Below are 21,582 nucleotides of genomic sequence, written 5' to 3'. Positions count from 1 at the left end.
CTTTTGGCTTCAGACCGAACTGATTCTTCGTCATCTCGGTCACCTTCAGCAATAATTCATCAGCTTGTGGATTTGAATTTCTTTGCACCTGCTGACCCATCTATGGATTGAAATTCCGTGTGTCTTGGTATCCTAGATTTGGCATCATGTGAATGGTGTTATAATTTGTGCCATAGTGATACCCTTGTGGAATCTTGATCTACTGGGTTCTTTGCTGACTTGCTGCTTAAAGTCTCTGATTATAGACATAAGGATCTATATCTCTACGGGTCCTTTGAATTGACGGTGCTATTTTTTGAGCCGACGACGGTATGTGGCCTGATGTGCCAAAATTGATCACCTAATTCTAACTTTGCCCCACCGGCTGTTGCACATGTTGTCCTGACGGTCCAGGATTATACTGTATCTAATTCGTAGTAGTTCCTTGAGCCTATTTAGATGAACCCTGAACTATCTAGACATCACCATCACTAGTTGATGCTACTTCTTGATGGCTGGTACCGACTTGATTAGTCCCTTGGGTCGACGGATCTAGAATGTTGTAATAAGCCGGTCTGCCTTGACCAACTAGAAATCCATGAATCGCCTCTCTTATGGCGTTGTGGAATATGTCCATGAAAGCTTCGTTATGGCTTGATATGGCATCATGAACAGATTTGTCTACAACTTCCTTAAAGAAACGCATGTCTTCATCTTCAGTTGTATTTGTCTACTCGTGTAGTAGAACTCTTGGTAGTGAAAATTTCTGAACAATTGTGTTGTCACATGTTTTGGTGTAGGACAACAAACATTTGTTCTAAAACTCTTCTGTTGCTTTGCTGATGATACCCTTATCCCCATCAGGTAGATCTTCATAATGCAGCATAAGGATGTCGTTGTTGTTTTGAACTACCATGACGATTGTGGGGTCCCACTGAGCGTGCCAGAAATGTGTGTTGACATAGAATTTTTGTCCCATGCCGAGGACACACGTAGCAAGCCAAAAGGGTCCGCTCGATGGAGCTAGAGACCCGCCTAGCTTCAGCGCAGGGATGGTCGATCCTACGCGCTCCTCCTAAGACGTGCCAGTCAATTTGACCCTACAATTGACAAGGAGAGAAAGCTTATTAGTAATTAAGGGCAGAACGTGCCGGTGTTGCTAGATAGTCCCGAATGTGCGGCTTTGAGAGCCGATATGAAAGGAGATCGACTAAATAGTCGATTACAGCATATTCATAAGAATAAATCGGTTAAAGCTCATGGGGTTGTGTAAGAAGAATCGGTTATCATTCAAGATAAATGTCATTATTTGAGCAGATATTAATCAATGGCAATAAGATGTCAACAATGATTGGTTTATGTTGAGCCAATGATTACAAGCAACCGAACCCCTTTTATTTAAAAAAACAATTCAACACCATTTAACCGTTTAATAAAGATAAATCTAATAAACATGTTAGATCTCATCTATCGCTATGACCAGTGGGGCATGAGGCAGAATCATACAAGCCGTAGAAATAACAATAGACTCGACGACCCTAACTCATTACTAGTATCAGTGGGGCATGAGGCAGAATTATGCAGGCCATAATACAATAATAAGATCATGGGGCTAACACATCTTTCAACCTATCTTTACTTCAATGGTCTCATGATGCGAACTATTTGTGAAAGCACTCTATATCAGCTAAAACAGCCGATTCAGGCATAGTGCATAGTTAAAGTCAAGCCTTATCAGGAATAGATCTACTGAATAATGATTTCCACTCCACGGTGCTAACAGTGGGGTGTGAGGTAGAATCACACAGGCCATGATAATGGGACATGGAACGGTTTTCGCTAGCCAATAAATCTACTCAAGACGCAATATGCTTTAACCACACGCTATGCACGATCAGGATTGATGTAAAAAAGCCAATAAAACATAACTCATCGTTTAATATACAGATTAGATCAGTTTTAGATTAACAAACGATGGGCTAAACAAGGTATAAGGCCGATCTAGATCAATCCCAATTGGGCAGAGTGATATTTCTTTAATTTAGATATATAATGAAAGCAATAAGCAATATCGGTAACTTAATGAATCTACCAAAGACTACCATTCTAAGGTAGAGCTGATAACTTGACCTTGATCTAGTTCATACAGTGGGGCTTGACCGGATCGATGTAGCCATACTTGAACTAGGCAAGAATCGATAACTAACTTATACCAGAGTCGCAGTGGAGGTCGACCGGATCGATGCAGCCGTACGAACAGAGGTATAAGCCATGACGGTACTTACAACAAGCAGTGGAGGTCGACCGGATCGATGCAGCAGTACTTGCTGAAGAACTCGCCGAGATCTACTCTACTCCTACTCCTAAGGGGTGGCCGGAGCCAAAAAAGTAAATGACTTGTATATTGGATTGATTGTGTTATTTACAATAGCCAGGGTTTGGTATTTATACCCGGAGTCTAAACATGAATCCTACTCGAGCACGATTCGTTATAATTTTTCGGCATAAAAGAAAGCATTCCTAATTTAAGATAACTTGGACCCTAACCCTTCCCTCTTTTGTAGAGTCCGATATGTAGTTTCATGTCGCCAACTGTAGCTCATCATCGCTATCTGCGGACGTCATCCCAAGAGATCTGATTCTAGATTCTATCTGAATCGGCTGATGCGATCCTTATGCAATCGATTCCTTGATTGGCACAATTTTGGAAGCCAGAGAGTTCCCACGTTCTTCTCCCAAATTTTGGTGTAAACACATGCCCCCCAATTTAGGGATAAAACTGTTTTTATTCCAAAATTCCTATTTATCCGTTTACCATGCGGCAACCAATTTGCCCCAAGATATACGCGTGAGTCCTGACTTCCTAGGCCGAATCTTACATAATGTCCCAATAGTATTTTTTCCGACTCATTCGGCCTGTTTGCTCTCTCCTTCCTTCTCAAGCCAACCTTAACCGTCGACGCCATCATTGCCAAGGCCTCAAATCCTAGTCAATCTGTTGTTTCATCAAGCCTTCATTCAAGCTATCTTTGTCAGATCCGAACCTGTTCTGGCTGCGATGGCAACCAATGACCATGTCCCTGAGGTATGCTTCCAAATTTCCGTTCTCCAAGTACCGGCTGCTACCCTGTATTTCTTCTCTTTCTAAACTTATTTCATCCGATTGCTAGGAAATGAGGAACGAAATCTTGATTCCATCAGCTGTCGTCCCAAATGTATATTTTCTCGAGCCTATGGGTGATCCTAATCCATCCAATTTTATTCGTTAAGAAACCAACCAGATCCTCTTTAAACAGTCTGTAGTGGATTCATCCTCCTGGAATAAAACTCCTTTCAGAAACTGGCCCAAAGCGCCGAAGGGATGGAGAAATTGGTTTCGTAGGATATTCGAGAAAAGGGGTGGAGATTGGGAGCTTTATGATCTGAATCAATGCTTGACACTCTTGTTGTCTGACATCAAGAGGAATGATTCACTCTTGATCTCTGCTTTTTATTTTTGGTCCAACGCTCTGAATGCTTTTATTTTTGGTCACGGTCCAATGACCATCACCCTAACCGATGTTTACATGTTGACCGGCCTTAGAGTCACCAAATCAGTGTAGCCTTATGAGTATTTGAGTGCTGGCTCCAAGAGATTAACCAAAATAGTAGACTGTACAGGATAGGTCAGTTATATTTTGAACCACGTTGGAGATGGATCAATTGTCAGCAAAAGGGAATATGTGGCCTTCCTGAATATGTGGCTGGAGAGATTTGTTTTCTGTGGGTCATCTTATGGTCCAACCTACAATCACAAACTCATGGCAGAGCACCTAGCATTAGTCAAGGATATTCCTCTTGGAAAATGTCTGCTAGGAGCTGCTTATCATCTGATGTACCAGGTGGCTGCCCAATTACTAAAGAATGAACCAATTCAGACTATCAGCGGTCCTTGGTGGCTGATACAACTGTGGCTTAATTTGTATATGCACAAGATTGTAAGGCCTAATCTCAGAGACTTGAGCTTTCCTTCCTCTAACTTTGATGAGGAATATAGAGGCGAAGAAAGAAGAACTTGTCAATGTACGAGCTATGGTGAGGCTGCATCGGCCATAATAATTGACTTCGATGTTGGCCATCTCTTCGAAAAGTTCTACAGGGTGTTTGATGCGGTTGTCCTAACTTGGCTACCTTATAAAGAGGATGATGAACTGACTTTCCCATTCAAATTCTGATTTGAATTTGGCTGTTTGGACGAGACAATGGCTACGATCTTCAATTCCTTTATCAAGCCCTGTGTTCTTCTAGCCGAATTTCATCATGGTCGTGGCAAAATGTTTAAAAGCTCCTCCATCCCAGGCAACCCTCCAAACTATGAATTTTACAACCCTTCGTTTGTGGCCCATCAATTTGGTTTTGGTCAATTGCCTCCTTAGCTATTCTTCAAGGACATACTGAGGCCTCGAGAAGATATCAGTGAAGTGCTGGAAGCCGGTAGAGTTTTTTAACTGGGATCAGATCTCCCTTCCCTCTGTTTGCATGATTAGATTAGAGTCAGCCTTTCTTCTACTCCCTTCGACTCTTGGTGGCAAGAATGGCGCTCCCATCTTTTCTATTGTTCAGTCCATCCTTTATGTATATCCCTGGATGGAAAATTTACTTCTGACGGAGAGGAATTTGCTATTTCTCTTCAAGAAAACTGCTTGACGAAATCCTCTGTTAACCATCCTAATCAACCTTTTTAGGATGTTGAATTTGATTCTCTGAACTTGGATACGAAGGGGCGTCGTATAGCTTACCAGCCACCGTGCCCGGTTTTGAGAATGGGATTGGCTGTACCTTCACTGAAGAAATTGATGAAAACTCCTGCTGCCCCCATAATTGTGACATATCAGTCTTCAAAGCGCAAGGTGGTCCAAGGGGCAACCTAGAAAACCACTACTGGGAAGAGACTCCATAGAACAAGACCATTAGCTGCTCAGGTAAACAGTTTATCTGCTTCTCAAAAATGATATTTACTTGCTGACCTCGTCCCTTCACAGCTATCGAGCATTGCATCCCAACCTGTTCTGGGTGCGGAACTGCCATCCCAGGCGTTTGACTCAGCACCAACTGAAATCCCATCGGCTATTCCACGGGAGCCGATCCCGGTTGAAATAACCGATACTTTCACAACAGCAGAAAATGTGAGTTTTGACTTCGATGCTTACTGAGGTATTTTCTTTTCATTCAGTCTTTTACCCTTCATCTGATTTCCTTCTACGCCAGATACTTCCTGACGAAACACCTGTGCAAGATTGGGAGCCTGATAGTCCGCTCAATGATCCTGTCGACGTTGAAGGTGGTTTTGTCGCCGCCAACACTCAGACTGTTGATTCCCCAGACCGGCAAACAACTGATGGTGAGGGAGTTATTTGTTCAATTTATCTCTCTACACCCATCCTCCTTGTGGCAGTACATTCAATGCACTTGATGTCAGTTGTGGTGGGGGTTGCCTAAAATAACAATGCAAACTGTCCTTAAGCTATAAAAGGAGGAGGCCACCCAACCCTTCATTCATGATCATACACATTGAAAGAGAAGAAGAAGAGCTAGCCATTTCTCCATTAGCTTGTAGCTAGATTAGCATAGGGAGTGCGAGAGAGAAGAGTTGGAGAAGTACCAGAGTTGTCGGCTACCTACACTTGTGTACTCGGCGCACTTGTACACTTAGTAGAAGGAGTACCGAGATCACTGCCTCCTCCACACTTGTACCTCTACAATCATCTTACTACTTAGAGTAAGAAGTTCATGTTCAACTTTGGTATTGATATCTTAAGCAAGTTATCTTTATTTGTCATAAGCTATGGGTTCATCGTCCGTCTTTATGACGGATGCTCTAGTAGAGGACTCCTGATAAAGATGGAAGTTCCTAGCCAATGCTAGAGTAGTAACAGATAGCGTAGACGTGGTGTCTAAGATAGAAGTTAACTTTGTTTGCCTCGTTCCCCACAGTCGAGGGGTAGGCAGTAGGTGGTGACAGCCCTATCTGTCCTTGTAATCCCCAATGTTTGGGTTTAGCGTAGAGCTACAGGTCAGCATCGCTTGGCAGACCAAGTGATCTCTGGTGCCCGAAGTAAGTCTATAGCGACATAGTTATCTTCACTTAAGGTTTTTATCCTTTGAAGAACCTCACTACCTGTGCTACACTTCATCTTATCTTTCAAGGAGAACTAGTTAAGAGACTTCTTACACCTCTATTCCTCGTGGAAATATGATACCTTGAATAGCACCGGGTGAAGTGCTACAACGGTACTTTCGTGTGTTTGCAGACTTTTCTGCATACGCTTAGAAATACCAACAATCATAACATTAAAACTATACTCTAGTTCATAAGCATATCTATATTGATAATATTAGAATAAAACTTCGGAAGAACTCATCATATTATTCATACCAAGAATCTCTTCCAAGGAGTCAAGCCCCTCAAGGTAGCTTTGCCTTGCTCTCAAAAGACTACTAAAGTATAAAAGAGAGTACAAGTGTGAGGTGTGATGTGTAGTGGCTCCAAATGAGGTGTGTGTTGAGAGAGGGGGCTCTCCCCCTTCTCTTATACTACTCTAAGGACGGTTTGGAGGATGAATATACGGGGGAATATTACCCAAACCGCCTCCACGAGTCATTAATGAACCGCCCGAGGAAGTTGGGCCTGGTTGGACTAAATCGTTAGGCCATTCAGAACTGCGTTCTGTGAGGTCAAGTTCCCAACATATATTATACTTACCCAATTGGAAAAAGTCTACTTAACCCCCATAACTTTTGCTGGTTGTCTACTTCACTGTCTCACCTATAAAACCATGTATTTTACCCCTCAGACTATTAAAAACCGTCTAAATAACCCCTGAGACGGTTTTGAATGTGGTTTTGCTGACGTGGCATATTAAAAAGTCTATATAACCCCATAACATATCAAGGGTTGACTGCATAACCCCCTTAACTATAAAACATGATATTATAACCCATCAAGCATCAAATAATTCCCTCAGGTTGTAGGAATTTCTCTATCTAGATCGCGACGTTCGCATATCGCCTCGGCAGCATGAACCTCGCCGCCAAGATGCTACTGGAGGAAATGTAGCGTCTCTTCTCCGAGCATCACATGCGCCTCGACATATGCTTCACCAATGTGGATCTGGATCTCAACAAACACTTGCCCATCGTTGATGCCAGCCTCGGCACACGCTTTGCTGAGATTTTGGCCAACCTCGACAAGTGTTTCAGGCAGATCAACATCAACCTCGAGCGCCAGACCCCATAATAGCAGGAGTGCAACTAACCAAAGTCCTCATCGACGGCGGCGTAGGGCTAAACGTCATCTTTGCCGGCAAGCAGAAGAAGATGGGCCTCAACTTCGTCGACCTCCTCACTCCAACGGATATCCCCTTCTACAGGATAGTACCTGGGAAGGCGGCTACAAAATGTAGTTTATTAAAAGTATCAGTGTCGGTTCTTGGCTAAAATCGGCAGTGATGACCCAATATCACTGCCGGTTCTTGGCTAAAACCGACAGTGAAGACCTGAATATCAGTGTCGTTGGTCCTATCTATCATTGTCGGTTTCTTAAAATTCGGCAGCAGCCGGCAGTGAAAGTCATCTCTGTAGTAGTGCTTATTAGCTTTCAGGTGATTGCGATTTAAGCTAGCCGTATGAAAAAAATCTAATTAAGCTAGCCTAATGCAATGCAAATGTCGCCGTCGTGGCAGTTCCCGGTGAAGATTCAGTCAAGCTACTAGCTCGGATGTCGCCGTCGTCAGTCGTCACAAGCTCTCGTGCCACCGCGGCGACCCAGTAGGTACTAGGTTGCTAGTAGCTAGCTTTTGGCCACGTACGCCAATCAACTCACGCTAACGGATCGAAGGAGGGCGTTTCAGGGTACGCGGCTTCTGCAGCCACACCGTGTATTGGTCAACGGCTAATCTTCTATACTTAAATACGAGATCCTCATGCTTCCACATGGTCAAAATATGTTTCACATCCCTTGCAGTCACCCCACGATGACACAACCTTCAATCTTGCACTACGTGCATGCCCACCTCCTCTAGGATCTTCTCCACGAAATGCATAGAAAACCGCTAGAAAGTGGAGGAATTTGAGTAATCATTCGGTTTTATGCTGAGCACGAAGCAGGATCAGGTAGGCGGATTTCTTAATTGTTTATTTGCTCTTTTCAATTTTTCGTTGCATAATAGCATACTGTTTGTATTTTTTTTTTCAGGTAGCACCTAGCACGAGCTTAATATTTTTCAACATAGCTTTTGTACCATTTGTTTAATTTGCTAATTGATTTAGAAATCTTGGTTCAATTAGTGTCTATACTGATCAAGAGCAGTTTGCAGCTAAGTGCCGAGCACTAAGCACGATGAGTTAGGCGGATTTCGTAATTGTTTATTTGTTCTTTTCATTTGAATGCATGTTATTTGTCGGCTTTGCATCGGCAGCTCTCTCGCGCTCTACAAATACTTGCGGTATCCGCTGCAGATGAGCATTGCAGCAACGCACGGAGCCGATCGAGCGCACATTGCAGAAGCTAGCAAGCCTTTGCATTGCATTCTCGATCGCTCGCTGCTAGTGCTAACCACGTTCCAATTCGCTCAAACTAGCTAACAGAGCGCGCGCACACGTCATCACCATACACAAGATCAGAGAGCTTGGTGTGCTAGCTCTGCTGCATTGCATACGCATGCCCCTTGGGCAACCAAGACGATGGGCGGTGTAGCTAAGATGCCGGCTTCAGGGCGGAAGAATCAAGGAATACTTACTACGACTTCGTTGTAAGTTGATCGATACATCTCATTTCGACTTAATTATATATTACCACCAGTTTGATTTCATTTCATTCAGAGATGCATGCAGTTACTTGAACAGTTGTTATTAAGAAGACGTACAATGACTAATAATCAGTGTTCATCTAAACGGCCTAAACGGCCGATTAAACGGCCACTAAACAATAAACGGTGGTAAACTATTTTGTTTAGGAGGTAAACAAAAATTAAACGGTTAACCGTTTAAACGGTAAAAAAATGGGAAAAAACGGTCTATATGGCCTAAACGGAATGGAGATAAATTGTATTAAACGGGCTAAACAGTTGTTTAAACGGCTGTTTAGGCGAACACGAGATAAATCTAGTTTAGTTTTGTATTGATAAATTTGTATACTTAAGTTTACTATATTTATAAATGTGTACACTTGATATGTTACATGCATAAATATCTATATTTGGTTCTTTTCACATGCATAAATATATGTACATACCAAAATAATTGATTTTTACTCGGATAAAAATGTATAAATGCTAGAATACTTGATTTTTTACATGCACATATATAATTATATGTATTTTTTTTAAAGTACAAAACCGTTTAGACTATTTAATTTGGTTTAAATACCGTGTAAACAGCCTAAACGCTAAACGAAGGATGACCGTGTAAAGACCGTTTACCGTTTAGGAAAACATTACTAATAATATATGTAATAACGCCGGCCGGCGTGTGATAAACTTCTTTGCAGATAAAGGAGACGAAGGTCACCTGGCTGTGCCACGAGAAGACCATCCTGGCCGTGAATGGGCAGTTCCCTGGGCCGACCATCTACACCCGCAAGGGCGATGTCGTCGTCGTCAATGTGTGCAACCAGGGCAGCAAGAACATCTCTCTCCACTGGCACGGCGTGGACCAGCCATGGAACCTGTGGTCCGACAGGCCGGAGTACATCATGCAGTGCCCCATCCAGCCCGGCGCCACCTTCACCTACCGCATCATCTTGACCGAGGAGGAGGGCACGCTGTGGTGGCATGCGCACAGCGACTTCGACCGCGCCACCGTGCACGGCGCCATCGTCGTCCACCCCAACGACAGCTCCATCTACCCCTACCCTAGGCCGCACGGGGAGGTGCCCACCATCCTCGGCGAGTGGTGGAACGCCGACATGGATCAAGTTCTCCTAGAGGCCCAGCGGACCGGCGGCGACGTCAACGTCTCCGACGCCAACACCATCAACGGCCAGACAGGCCACTATGCCCCGTGCTCCAAAAACGACACCTTCAGGATGCTGGTGGAGCACGGCAAGACGTACCTGCTCCGGGTCATCAACGCGCGGCTCACCCACGACATGTTCTTCGCCGTCGCCGGGCACCACCTCACGGTTATCGGCACCGACGTCCGACGGCCACTACCTCAAGCCATTCACCGTCGACCACATCATGATCTCCTCCGGACAGATCATGGACATGTTCCTCGAGGCCAAGCGCGCCACCAACGGTTCAGGTGACAGAAGCCGCTACTACATGGCTGCGAGACCGTTCTTCACCTACGCAGGACTACTCCATTCGATGATAAAAATACCATGGCCATTCTGGAGTACAAGGTGTTAGGATCGTAGATTACCTCTGTGTAACCGTAGATCCGGGTAAGCCTCCTCGCCCTTTCTCTGTTGCGGCGTAGCAGCAGAGTAGACGCCGGTGCCGCAGTGTAGTTGGCGTTCAGCGCGGTGGAGATGAAGTCCAGTGGCGCTGTGGAGACCCTACAGAGGCGACGACGGTGTGGTGGGGCATCCCGTCGCTAGCAGCACACTATAGACCGGATTAGGGTTTCTATCGGTGGGATCATGGCGGCTTAGACTAACCACGTGACTCGAGCCGTGATTCCCACCTATCTTTATATGTGCTGTGCGACAGGGGCCCACCAACCTATTAGGGTTAGGCAGCCTCGATCAGGGCGTAGAGGCAAGGGCCCAATAGGCCATTGGGCCTATTGGTGGAGATCAACTAACATTCTTCCCCTTGATCTCATTCCATCTTTTAATTTCATATCATTTACTTTTGTTCATTCGATTACAGATTAGTGCATAGAGCATGTCTCATCGTCACGGTCCATTGCCGATAGATTTAACAGCTACAACATACTACTCTGTTCTGAAATAAATACTTATCTTTGGGCCTTCTTTTGTCTAGGAATTTTAGGCTTTCCCTTAAACCCATGCTAGCTACATGTTCTCTGAACACGTTGGGTGATAAGTCTTTTGTAAGCGGATCCACAAGCATCTTTTCTGTACTTATATGCTCAAGACTTATGATTTGATCCTGGACTTTATCTATCACAACATAATACTCTATGTCAATGTGTTTGGCAGCACCACTTGACTTATGTTGTGAGCATACTGTACTGCCATATTATAATCGTAGTATAACTTAAGTGGTCTATAGATGTCATCAACCACCTTCAAACCGGGTATGAACTTCTTTAGTCAGTTCACCTGCCCCGTTGCCTCATATCACGCTACAAACTGTCATACATTATGGACGATGTAGTGACGTTTTGCATTTGAGCTTTTCCATGAAATAGGTCCCCTTTTTGAGAGTGAATACTATCCCATCGTGGATTTTCTATCATCTCTCGCATAATCAGAATATGAATTTCCCACTATGTGGAGTGAATCAGATCTTCTATATGTCATCATGAGTCCTTTCGTTCCTTACAAATAATGCAAGACTTTCTTTACTAATTTCATTGTTCTGTTCCAGAATTGCTCTAGAATCTGCCAAGTAACCTGGTAACAAATGCCAAGTCAGGGCGCGTACATACTTGAGCATATTGTAAGCTTCCGACAGCTGAAGCATATGGAACCACTTTCATTTGATTGAGCTCATATTGGTTCCTGGGGCATTGAAATTCTCCATATCTATCGCCCTTGATTATAGGAGCAGGTGAGGGACTACATTTGTGCATACTGAATTTCTTTAAGATTCTTTCTATGTATGCCTTTTGTGACAGTCCTAATACCCCTTTTCTTCTATCTCGGTGAATCTCGAACCCTAGAACGAACGAGACTTCACCAAGATCTTTCATATCAAGTTTTGAGGACAAAACTTCTTTGTCTCTTGTAGCAGACTGACATCACTACTAGCAAGTAAGATATCATCCACATACAGGACAAGGAAGATAAACTTCCCATTCTTAAACTTTGCATAGACACAATTGTCCTCTATATTCTCTTTAAAACCTAAAATTCTTTATTATCTGATCAAACTTCAAGTACCACTGTCTTGAAGCTTGTTTTAATCCATAAATGGATTTCTTTAGGCGGCATCCCATTCGTTCTTTTCCTTCCATGACAAAACCTTTCGGTTGTGCCATGTAAACATTTTCCTCCAAGTCACCGTTGAGAAATGACGTCTCTACATCCATCTAATGTAATTCTAAATCGTAATGTGCCACTAATGCCATTATGATTCTGAAGGAATCTTTACATGAGACTGGAGAAAAGGCCTCATTGTAATCAATCCCTTCTCTTTGCATAAAGCCTTTTGCTACAAGTCACACTTTATATCTCTCTATATTCTCTTGAGAGTCAAGTTTTGTTTTGTAGACCCATTTATAGTCTACTGTTTTGGCTCCTTTAGGAATTATATCCAAATCCCAAACTCTATTGACATTCATTGATTTCATTTCATCTTCCATGGCCTCAAGCCACTTTGATGAATGATCACTTCTCATGGCTTCTTCAAATGAGGTGGGATCATCCTCCATTTGAAATTCCTCAGTGTTGTACACTTCATAATCAGCAGGAATAGCTGATTTTCTAACTCTTTGAGACCTTCTAGGGGCCTTCACATTTGGCACATCTTCTGTTTGAGGCTATTGTTGCTCCCCCTCATGTGTGGCAATAGGTTCTATAGGATCCTGAAGAATAGCTTCCTCATCATCATTCATTGTTGCCACAGGTGGGATAACAACAGGTGCTGGCACCACAGTATCTAGCACTATCGGTGCAGCGACAGCAGGTAGTGATAAAAATGGCTCATAAATCATTGGAGTGGGCGCATACACCCGCTTCACTTTAAGGTCAATTTCTCGAGCTACCATGCTCCCCCTCATCAATTCATCCTCTAGGAAAACAACATGTCTCGTTTCCACAAACTTTGTATGTCTCTCTAGACAGTAGAAAACAAAAAACTTTTGACTTTTCTGGGTAGCCAAACAAATGGCAACTTACTATTTTGGGATCTAACTTCCCAATATTTGGGTTAAATACTTTAGCCTCAGCAGGGCTCCCCCACACACTTAAGTGTTTAGTGAGGGTACTCTTCCTGTCCACAACTCATACGGTGTTTTGGGCACTGACTTACTTTGTACTCTATTGAGAATATGACTGTTGGTTTTTAACGCCTTCATTCACATGCTCAACTATAAGGTGGAGTTATTTATCATACTGCCCACCATATCCATCAGGGTACGATTGATTCTTTTAGCTACTCTATTCTGCTGAGGTTCGCCCGATGTAGTATACTGGGCTACTATGTCATTCTTTTAGGGTATGCCGACCATAGTACTCCCCCATGGTCAGACCTGACTATCTTAGTCTTTAATATCTTAAATTTATCCAATGCTTCTTTTCTTTCTTTGATTATATAAATGTAGCCATAATGGTAAGGTTATGAACGAATCATAACCATTCACACTATTTATAGGAAAATGACCACAGATATCTGTGTGAATAAACTATAAAATTCTTGTGCTTCGTTTGTCATCTTTCTTTACATACTTCCCTTTTATGCATTCTGAGAGCTCTAATGGAGGAAGAATATTATTCTTAACTAGTCTTTCTATTCTCCCCCTCAAAATATGGCCTAAACAACAGTGCCATAATTTGGACGATGCATCGTGAGCTCTCTTATGCCATTATTATGAGAGTAACACTCTGTCACTAGCTGCTTTATCAGCTGGGTAGCATTTGTCTTTGAAGAGCCAGTGAACTAACTCTTTATTCTATCGAGGTACTCGGTGACTGTGTCACACTCTAGGATTGAGCCCACAATTGCAGGCTCAATCGTGTTCTTTATCATAGCCAAACAATTCTTGTTGGTAGTGACACACTTCCTATGCTCAAGGGCATATAACATCTTTCGGGAATCAAAATCCCTCTCTTTAGTTGCCCAAACGGCATCAGCCTCGTTTGTTTCCCTCACCGATGCCACAGACTCAGTGGAACACGGTGAGATGACTACCCAGTTCACCTTAGCCAAGATGAAAATCTGGTCAAACTTTTCTTAACATAAAAATAACACCATTTGTATGCCTTGATTCCAACGTTGGTCAAAATCAAAACATACAATTATTCTTATATACTAATTCTACATCACTGTTGGGCAGAAATAGAATTAATGTATAACATCATTAAAATTCACAACTGTTCTTACACACTAATTCTACATCACCATTGGGCAGAAATAGAATTAATGCATAAATCATTAAAATTACGATATTGTTATTAACAATGTTGGTCAGAAAATAACAACATCATAATCATGTCAAAATCTCTGTTTCTCCAAATAAATATCACATTGGTTCAAAATAATTGGAGAATCAACAATTTCTTTAGCAGCGGAATAACTTTCTTTTTCTACAATTAAATATCACGTTGGTACAAATTAACTAGAGAATCAACAAATCATGTCAAAATCTCTTTTTCTCCAATTAAATATCACGTTGGTACAAATTAACTCGAGAATAAACAATTTCTCTTTAGCAACGGAAAAATAATTCAATTTCTTGAATTTTACCCACTGGGAAAAATTACTTTTTCTATTTTCTTTAAGCCATTAATCAATTTCCAGGAAATAAACATTTACTGGAAAAAGAAAAAAAACTGATTCTTTTTCTATACTGTTCCTTCGACCCAAAACGGAAACGCGGCCCACGGCCCATGCCCGCGTGCACGCTTCCTGCGCTCTCCCCCGCGCCTAGGCCGCAACCTGGGCCTAGGCCAGGAAAGCGGCCTGGCGCTCTATCCTGCCTGGGCCAAATTTAGGTCCGTTCTTTCATCACCGTCAGATCTCATCCGACGGCCATCCGCGTGTTTCGCTCGGTATAAAAATCAACGCCGCGGCCGATGCCCGAAAAAACCCTAGCTCAGTCTCTCAGTTCCTCTCTCTCTCTCTCTCTCTCTCTCTCTTCGCCGCCCTCTTCTCAGCGCAGCGCAAAACCGAGCGAGCGAACCGAGAGCGACTCAAAGGCGGTGGAGTGAGGCAGCCATGGCGCCGTTGCCAGCCCCCTTGCCGGCGTGCGTGCTCCCGAATGGGTGAGCACGGCGCCCCCTTGGCCGAGCCCCATGAGCAGCTACCCCCGACTCGGCCCTTCTTCTCCCGCGCCGGCAAAGGGCCATCCCGACGCACGACGAGGTAGGTCCATTCCCCCTTTCCCCTTCTCCGATTTGGTTCTTGTTTCCTTCTCTTTTCCGATCTGGAGGTGGGGATTAGGGTTAGGGTTTCTTTTCTAATTCGATTCGACAGATTCGGTTTTTCTCTTCTTTTGATTTCTTTTCTTTTTGGAGTTCATCCGAATCGAGATCTAGGGTTAGGGTTCGTGTGCCGACCCCTGTTCTTCTTCTTTCTTTGGATTTCCTTTCTTTTCTTTGATTTCTTTTCTTTTTGGAGTTCATCCGAATCGGTTCGTGGACTAGGGTTCGTGTGCCGAGGGCCCTTCCTCTTCTTCATCTTCCTCGAGCTGTTTGTGCGGGTTAGGGTTAGAGTATGCCCCCGTGTCATCTATCCTTGCTTTTCTTTCTAGGGTTAGTTTTTAGGGTTCGGCCAAATCCAAACCCACTCTTCTTCTTTCTCATGGGTCTTCACTGGTTTAGGGTTCGGCTTTTCTTCTCTTCTAGGCCAAATCCCTCTCTTTTCTTCTTTCTTTCACCCAGTTAGGGTTAGGGTTAGGGTTAGGGAACACCCTCTTTCTTCTCAGATCCAAACTGGATTTGATCGGTTCTTTTCTCTTGCCGTGCGCCGGTGAGGACGGTGGTGTGGCACTTTTCCCCGCGCGATGGCGGTGGTGACCGGTAGTCAGTGACGTCCGCCACCCCAGTCTCTTTTCATTTTTGCTTTTACCCGATTAGGGTTAGGGTTACACACTGGTAACCTGGCTCTAGTACCAATGTTAGGATCGTAGATTACCTCTGTGTAACCATAGATCCAGGTAAGCCTCCTCGCCCTTTCTCTGTTGCGGTGTAGCAGCAGAGTAGACGCCAGTGCCACAGTGTAGTAGGCATTCAGCACAGTGGAGATGAAGTCCAGTGGCGCTGTGGAGACCCTGCAGAGGCGACGGCAGCGTGGTGGGGCATCCCGTCGCTGGCAGCACACTGTAGATCAGATTAGGGTTTCTATCGATGGGATCATGGCGGCTTAGACCAACCTCATGACTCAAGCCGTGATCCCCACCTATCTTTATATGTGCTGTGCGATAGGGGCCCACCAACCTATTAGGGTTGGGCGCCCCCAATCAGGGCGAAGAGGCAAGGGCCCAATAGGCCATTGGGCCTATTGGTGGAGATCAACTAACACAAGGATGAGCTGCCTTTCGCAGGGCCAACAGACTCCCATGACCTACCAAATGTCCACAACGTCGCCGCGACAATGGCGTACATGGTGCAGCTCCGGTCCTTAGTCACCAAGGAGCACCCAATTGATGTGCTAACAGAGGTCGATGAGCACATGCTAGTGATGATCTCCTTCAAATCGCTCCCCTGCGGGGCCAACAAGACGTGTGACGGCCCCATAGGCGGCTGCATCATGGCAAGCCTAAACAAAGTTAGCTTTGTGAAGCTGGCCATCGACATCCTCGATGTGAACAATGACAGCATCAGCGGCGTGTACGAGCCAGACTTCCACGACAAGCCACCCTTTTTCTTCAACTTCATCGACCCCAAATCGACGCAGGAGCTCCAGTTCACGGAGCAAGGCACTAAGGAGAAGGTGGTGGAGTATGGCACCATCGTGGAGGTGGTATTCCAGGACCTCACCTGCGAGAGCCACCCCATGCACCTGCACGGCTTCATCTTCTACGTGGTGGGCCGAGGGTTTGGTAACTTCAACAGAGATCTAGACCTGGCCACGTACAATCTAGTGGACCCGCCGTACCAGAACACCATCTCCGTGCCCCTGGGCGGCTAGGCTACAATGCGCTTCCGCGCCACAAATCCTGGTAAGTAGTGTATTTGCTAAATTAATTTTTTTTCTCGATCGGAGGATTTGACCCGTTTTTCATTAAGAGGAGTGAATTATACAATGCAGCTATGAGAGAACCCTCATAGCACAAATTACAAACCACCAAACTAGTGATGAATGACCTGGGATAAACATAGGAACAAGAAAAAAGAAAAAAAATGAGTGCCACTCCCCTCAGCACCCAAGACCTATAACTGAGCCTTCAATAAAAATAACACACAAGGGTTGTCTACAAGATAGTCAAAGTTGTGGTGGCAAAGCATCCACCCTGAAAGGCATAGGAGCATTCAGGAGCAACAACGGCAAAGCATCCGCCAACGAAGACCAAGCGACCATGGCGGCCAAGTATCCGCCAAGAAGAGGATCCACACACTCTCGGCAGCAAAGCATCCACTAGAGAGGGGACCAAAGAGCCAATGGCAACAAAGCATCCGCCAAGAGTTTCGCCGACGGCCAAGCATCTGCCAGGGAAGAAGCGAAGGCACACCCTACGGCAAAGCATCCGCAGAGGGGAGCAGCCATGACACTCTTGGCAGCAAGGCATCTGCCGCGAAAAAAATTCGCCAGGGTGCCGCGCTTTGCTCTGTCTGTTTCGTGGGCCAACGTAGGGCTGCAGCGCGGGCGATCCATTTTTTTTAGCGCGGAAACGGCGTAACGCTTCCATGGCAGCGACGTGAAACAGAGCCCTGACGGTGGCCCACCGACGGGAGAGTGAATCCCGGATGGTACTCTGTGGCACGCGGGGGATGCTTTTGTGCCCCTGACGGATGCTACGGGGCCGACGGGAGTGCCTCGACCGTGGGGAGAAAATGAGTCTGCGGTAGTGATTGTTTTTTCCTCTCACAATAAATCAGCTTCAGCCGGCTTATCAGCCACAGAAACCATCAGCCGAACCGCTCGAGATTGGGCTTGGTCAGCCCCTGTCAAATCTGTAGGGCCCCGCTGTCACCAAAAGACATGCTACTTTGTTCAGTAAACATCAAAGAATAAAGACTAAGAACCACAAAAGTATCGAATATGTGAGTGTCACAACTGAACAAAATTCGGCTGCATCTAGATCCAGAAAAGATACAGGCATCTAATATATAAAAGGAAAAGAAAAAGTAATTTCACCTGCTTTTAAATATCCAGTTGCTGGTGCTCTATTTATCAGGCCCACCGCAGGAAATCATACGTTATACAATGGAAAAGACCACACAGCAACTCCTTGCCTCGAGCAACAGAACAACAAAAACATTACAAGTATCTTTACTTGATGCTGCTCTTGTTCTGTTGCTCTTCTTGGCCTCTCACGTCAGCTCTTGCAAAGAAGAGGAGAAGACCTCCCTCCTTGGGTTCCTCGATGGTCTCTCTCAGGCCTCTGCCCTCAACACTTCATGGAAAAATGACACAAACTGCTGTTTGTGGGAGGGCGTCACTTGCAATACGGATGGGGCTGTCATGGATATCTCTCTCTGGCTTCTATGGGCCTTGAGGGGCACATATCACCCTCACTTGGCAATCTCACAAGCTTGTTGAGGCTCAACCTGTCTGGAAACTCACTCTCCGGTGAACTCCCACCGGAGCTGCTGTGGTCCAGCAGCATCGTCGTCCTCGATGTTAGCTTCAACAAGCTCACTGGAGAGTTCCAGAAGCTGCCATCCACCCTTGATCTGGCAATGAAGGTAATCAACATCTCAAGCAACTTTTTCACAGGATATTTTCCATCTGCCACACTAGATGGCATGAAGAATATGGCCACTCTCAATATGAGTAATAATAGCTTTACCGGGAAAATTCCGAGAGCACGGTTTGTGTTGACAAGCCGTTCTTTGTGGTGCTTGATCTCAGTTACAACCAGTTTCATGGTGGCATACCGCCAGAGCTTGGCAACTGCTCTATGCTCAGAGTGTTTAAGGCTGGACATAACCAACTCAGCGGGACACTCCCGGCTGAGCTCTTCAATATCACATCATTAGAGCACCTCTCATTCCCTAATAACCGTTTGCATGGAAAATTTTATCCTGAGCATCTAGTCAAACTCAGCAAACTAGTTGTCCTTGATCTTGGCGGGAATTCGCTAAATGGCGAGATCCCAGATTCAATTGGTCAGCTCAAGATGCTGGAGGAGCTTCACTTAGACTATAACAACAAGTCTGGAGAGCTGCCACCATCTCTGAGCAATTGCTCAAATCTAACAACCTTCATCCTCAGGAGGAATAACTTCCATGGAAAACTCACAAATGTCAACTTCTCCACCCTATCTAGTCTAAAGATTTTAGATTTTAGATTAAACAAGTTCACTGGCACATTTCCAGAAAGCCTCTACTCTTGCAGCAACCTTATTGCACTGCGGTTATCTCTCAACAGACTCCAGGGTCAGTTTTCATCCAGAATAAAGAATCTCAAGTCCCTAAAACTCCTAGCATTTTCCAATAACAACTTTACAAACATCACAAATACACTTCAGATCCTCAGTTCCTCTATGACCCTCTCTCTCTTAATAATGGGGGGAAACGCATGAGACCATGCCAGACTATGATACATTTTATGGCTTTAAGAATCTCAGGGGACCTGCCATAAACGACTGTTCACTGTATGGAAATCTACCAAACTGGCTGTCCAAGCTTAAACTGTTGCAAGCGCTGTTTTTAAACAACAATCAACTCAGTGGACCAATCCCAGCATGGATTAACACCTTAAACTTCCTTTTCTACATAGACATGTCGAATAACAGTATTACAGGAGATATACCAATAGCACTGATGGAGATGCCAATGCCTGAGAAAGCCAAATCACACAAAATTTTCCCAGACACAATTGTATTTTGGTTGCCTGTTTATTTTACTCCATTTCTCCAATACCGTACGACTAGCGGTCTCCCAAGAATGATCAATCTAGGCTACAATAAACTTACCGGTGTAATCCCAACAGAGCTTGGTCAGCTAAAAGAACTGCTTACACTCAACCTGAGCTTCAACAACTTATATGGGGAGATTCCTTAATCAATTGGCAACCTCGGCAATCTATAGGTGCTAGACTTGTCATACAACAATCTGACCAGCGCAATCCCTTCCACGTTGGAGATGCTTCACTTCCTTTCCAAATTCAACATTTCTAACAATGATATGGTAGGGCCTATTCCAACTGGAGGCCAGTTCAGCATGTTTCTGGATAGTAGCTTTGTTTGAAACCCAAAGTTGTGCGGTCCTACCCTGGCACACCATTGTAGTTCAACAGATGCAGCTGCAGTCCCCGTCGTCGACTCCATAGAACAGCATATTGACAAGGTCATGTTTGCGATTACCTTTGGAATATTCTTCGGATTAGGAGTGCTATATGACCAGGTGGTTTTATCCAGATACATCTATGTTGGCCCAGTCTGCTTCAACTATAATAGGCAACAATAACGTACGTGTCCTCTGGCTTATGCATATAAAATGGACAGAACTGAAGCAAGCAACAAATACCGAGTGCATTGCGATTGCTATCAGAATCTCCAAGCATGTCATGCATCTCCAGCAGCAAGGTCGACCTGATTGAGTTGTCATGTTCAGAGTTTGGTAATCATGTTCTGCATGAAATGGATAAATAAAAGGAAACGAAGTAATGTACCGATCAATGGAGGAATAGAAGAATTTGTACTCAAACAATGAACTGTATGTTTAGTCCCTGACCCGTCTCAGGGTTATGTGTAACTTTGTGCACATTTTCACAAATTGTATAACACCTTTGTTGAAAACATAATGTCGTGCAGTTCTGAACATTGTCACAAAATGCGTAACATCGCTCTTCAACAACGATGTTGCACACAACCTTCTCAATGCACTTCTTGAAAGAGATGTCCACAATGATGTAGAACTGTGTGCAAATTTTCATAATTTCCTCAAATCTTATAATAGGGGCCTTGTTATATGGTGACTCAAATCCTATTTGTAATAGGACTCAAGAGAGGTGTGCTATTAGGACTTCTAGTTGTATTAGGACTTGAGAGTAGGATCCTACTAGGAGTAGGACTCCTACTTGCATGTATGGGGAAGTGGACTATATAAACAAGAGGTAAATAGCATAGGTATCTATACCAAGCTAACACTAAGGGTCTCATCCAAGGCTTGTGAAGAGCAACTATAAGCGCTCAAAAGGATTAGGCTAGACAGTTCTATTGCACCAGATTCTTGTATAGGGCAAGAATTAGTTGGTCCTAGAGGGTCAAGTAGAGTTATCCCAGAGCGTGGAGGATAAAACCTAGCTAGGGGACTTGTCCCCCTCCATCTGTCCGATGGAACCTGCTGAGTTGAAGCAAGGTGGCATGGACATGCCGAGGCCAGATAGAACTCGTGAAGCATGGGGTTAGAAACATGATATGGGAACATAGTAACCTCAGGCCATACTTCACTGCAACTAGTCCTGAAGAAATCTATAAGGACATCCTACTCCCTAAACTGTTGGTGTGTGCATCGTACCATGCCGTCATGGAGTTCGTGATGGGCGGGAGACGGTGACCTCCAGTGTTCCCATTCCTTGTTGACATGAGGTAGGGCAATGTGGGATTTTGGGGAACCAAGAGGATGCTTTTGCCACAATCCATAGGCTCCTTGTCAATCTAGTG

The 21,582-nt window shown here is 44.4% G+C and overlaps 2 pseudogenes; both read left to right on the top strand.

The window, feature by feature from the left end:
- The first annotated feature begins 3,037 nt into the window (after positions 1–3,037).
- On the top strand, positions 3,038–16,979 carry LOC136532960 (putative laccase-9; annotated as a pseudogene).
- A 1,184-nt stretch (positions 16,980–18,163) lies between these two features.
- On the top strand, positions 18,164–20,740 carry LOC136532957 (receptor-like protein 2; annotated as a pseudogene).
- The last annotated feature ends 842 nt before the right edge of the window (positions 20,741–21,582 follow it).

Source organism: Miscanthus floridulus, unplaced genomic scaffold (genome assembly GCF_019320115.1).
Source record: "Miscanthus floridulus cultivar M001 unplaced genomic scaffold, ASM1932011v1 fs_748_1_2, whole genome shotgun sequence".
Taxonomy (NCBI): Eukaryota; Viridiplantae; Streptophyta; class Magnoliopsida; order Poales; family Poaceae; genus Miscanthus; species Miscanthus floridulus.
The sequence above is the reverse complement of the archived record's forward strand: the minus strand, read 5'-3'. Positions and strand labels throughout refer to the sequence as shown.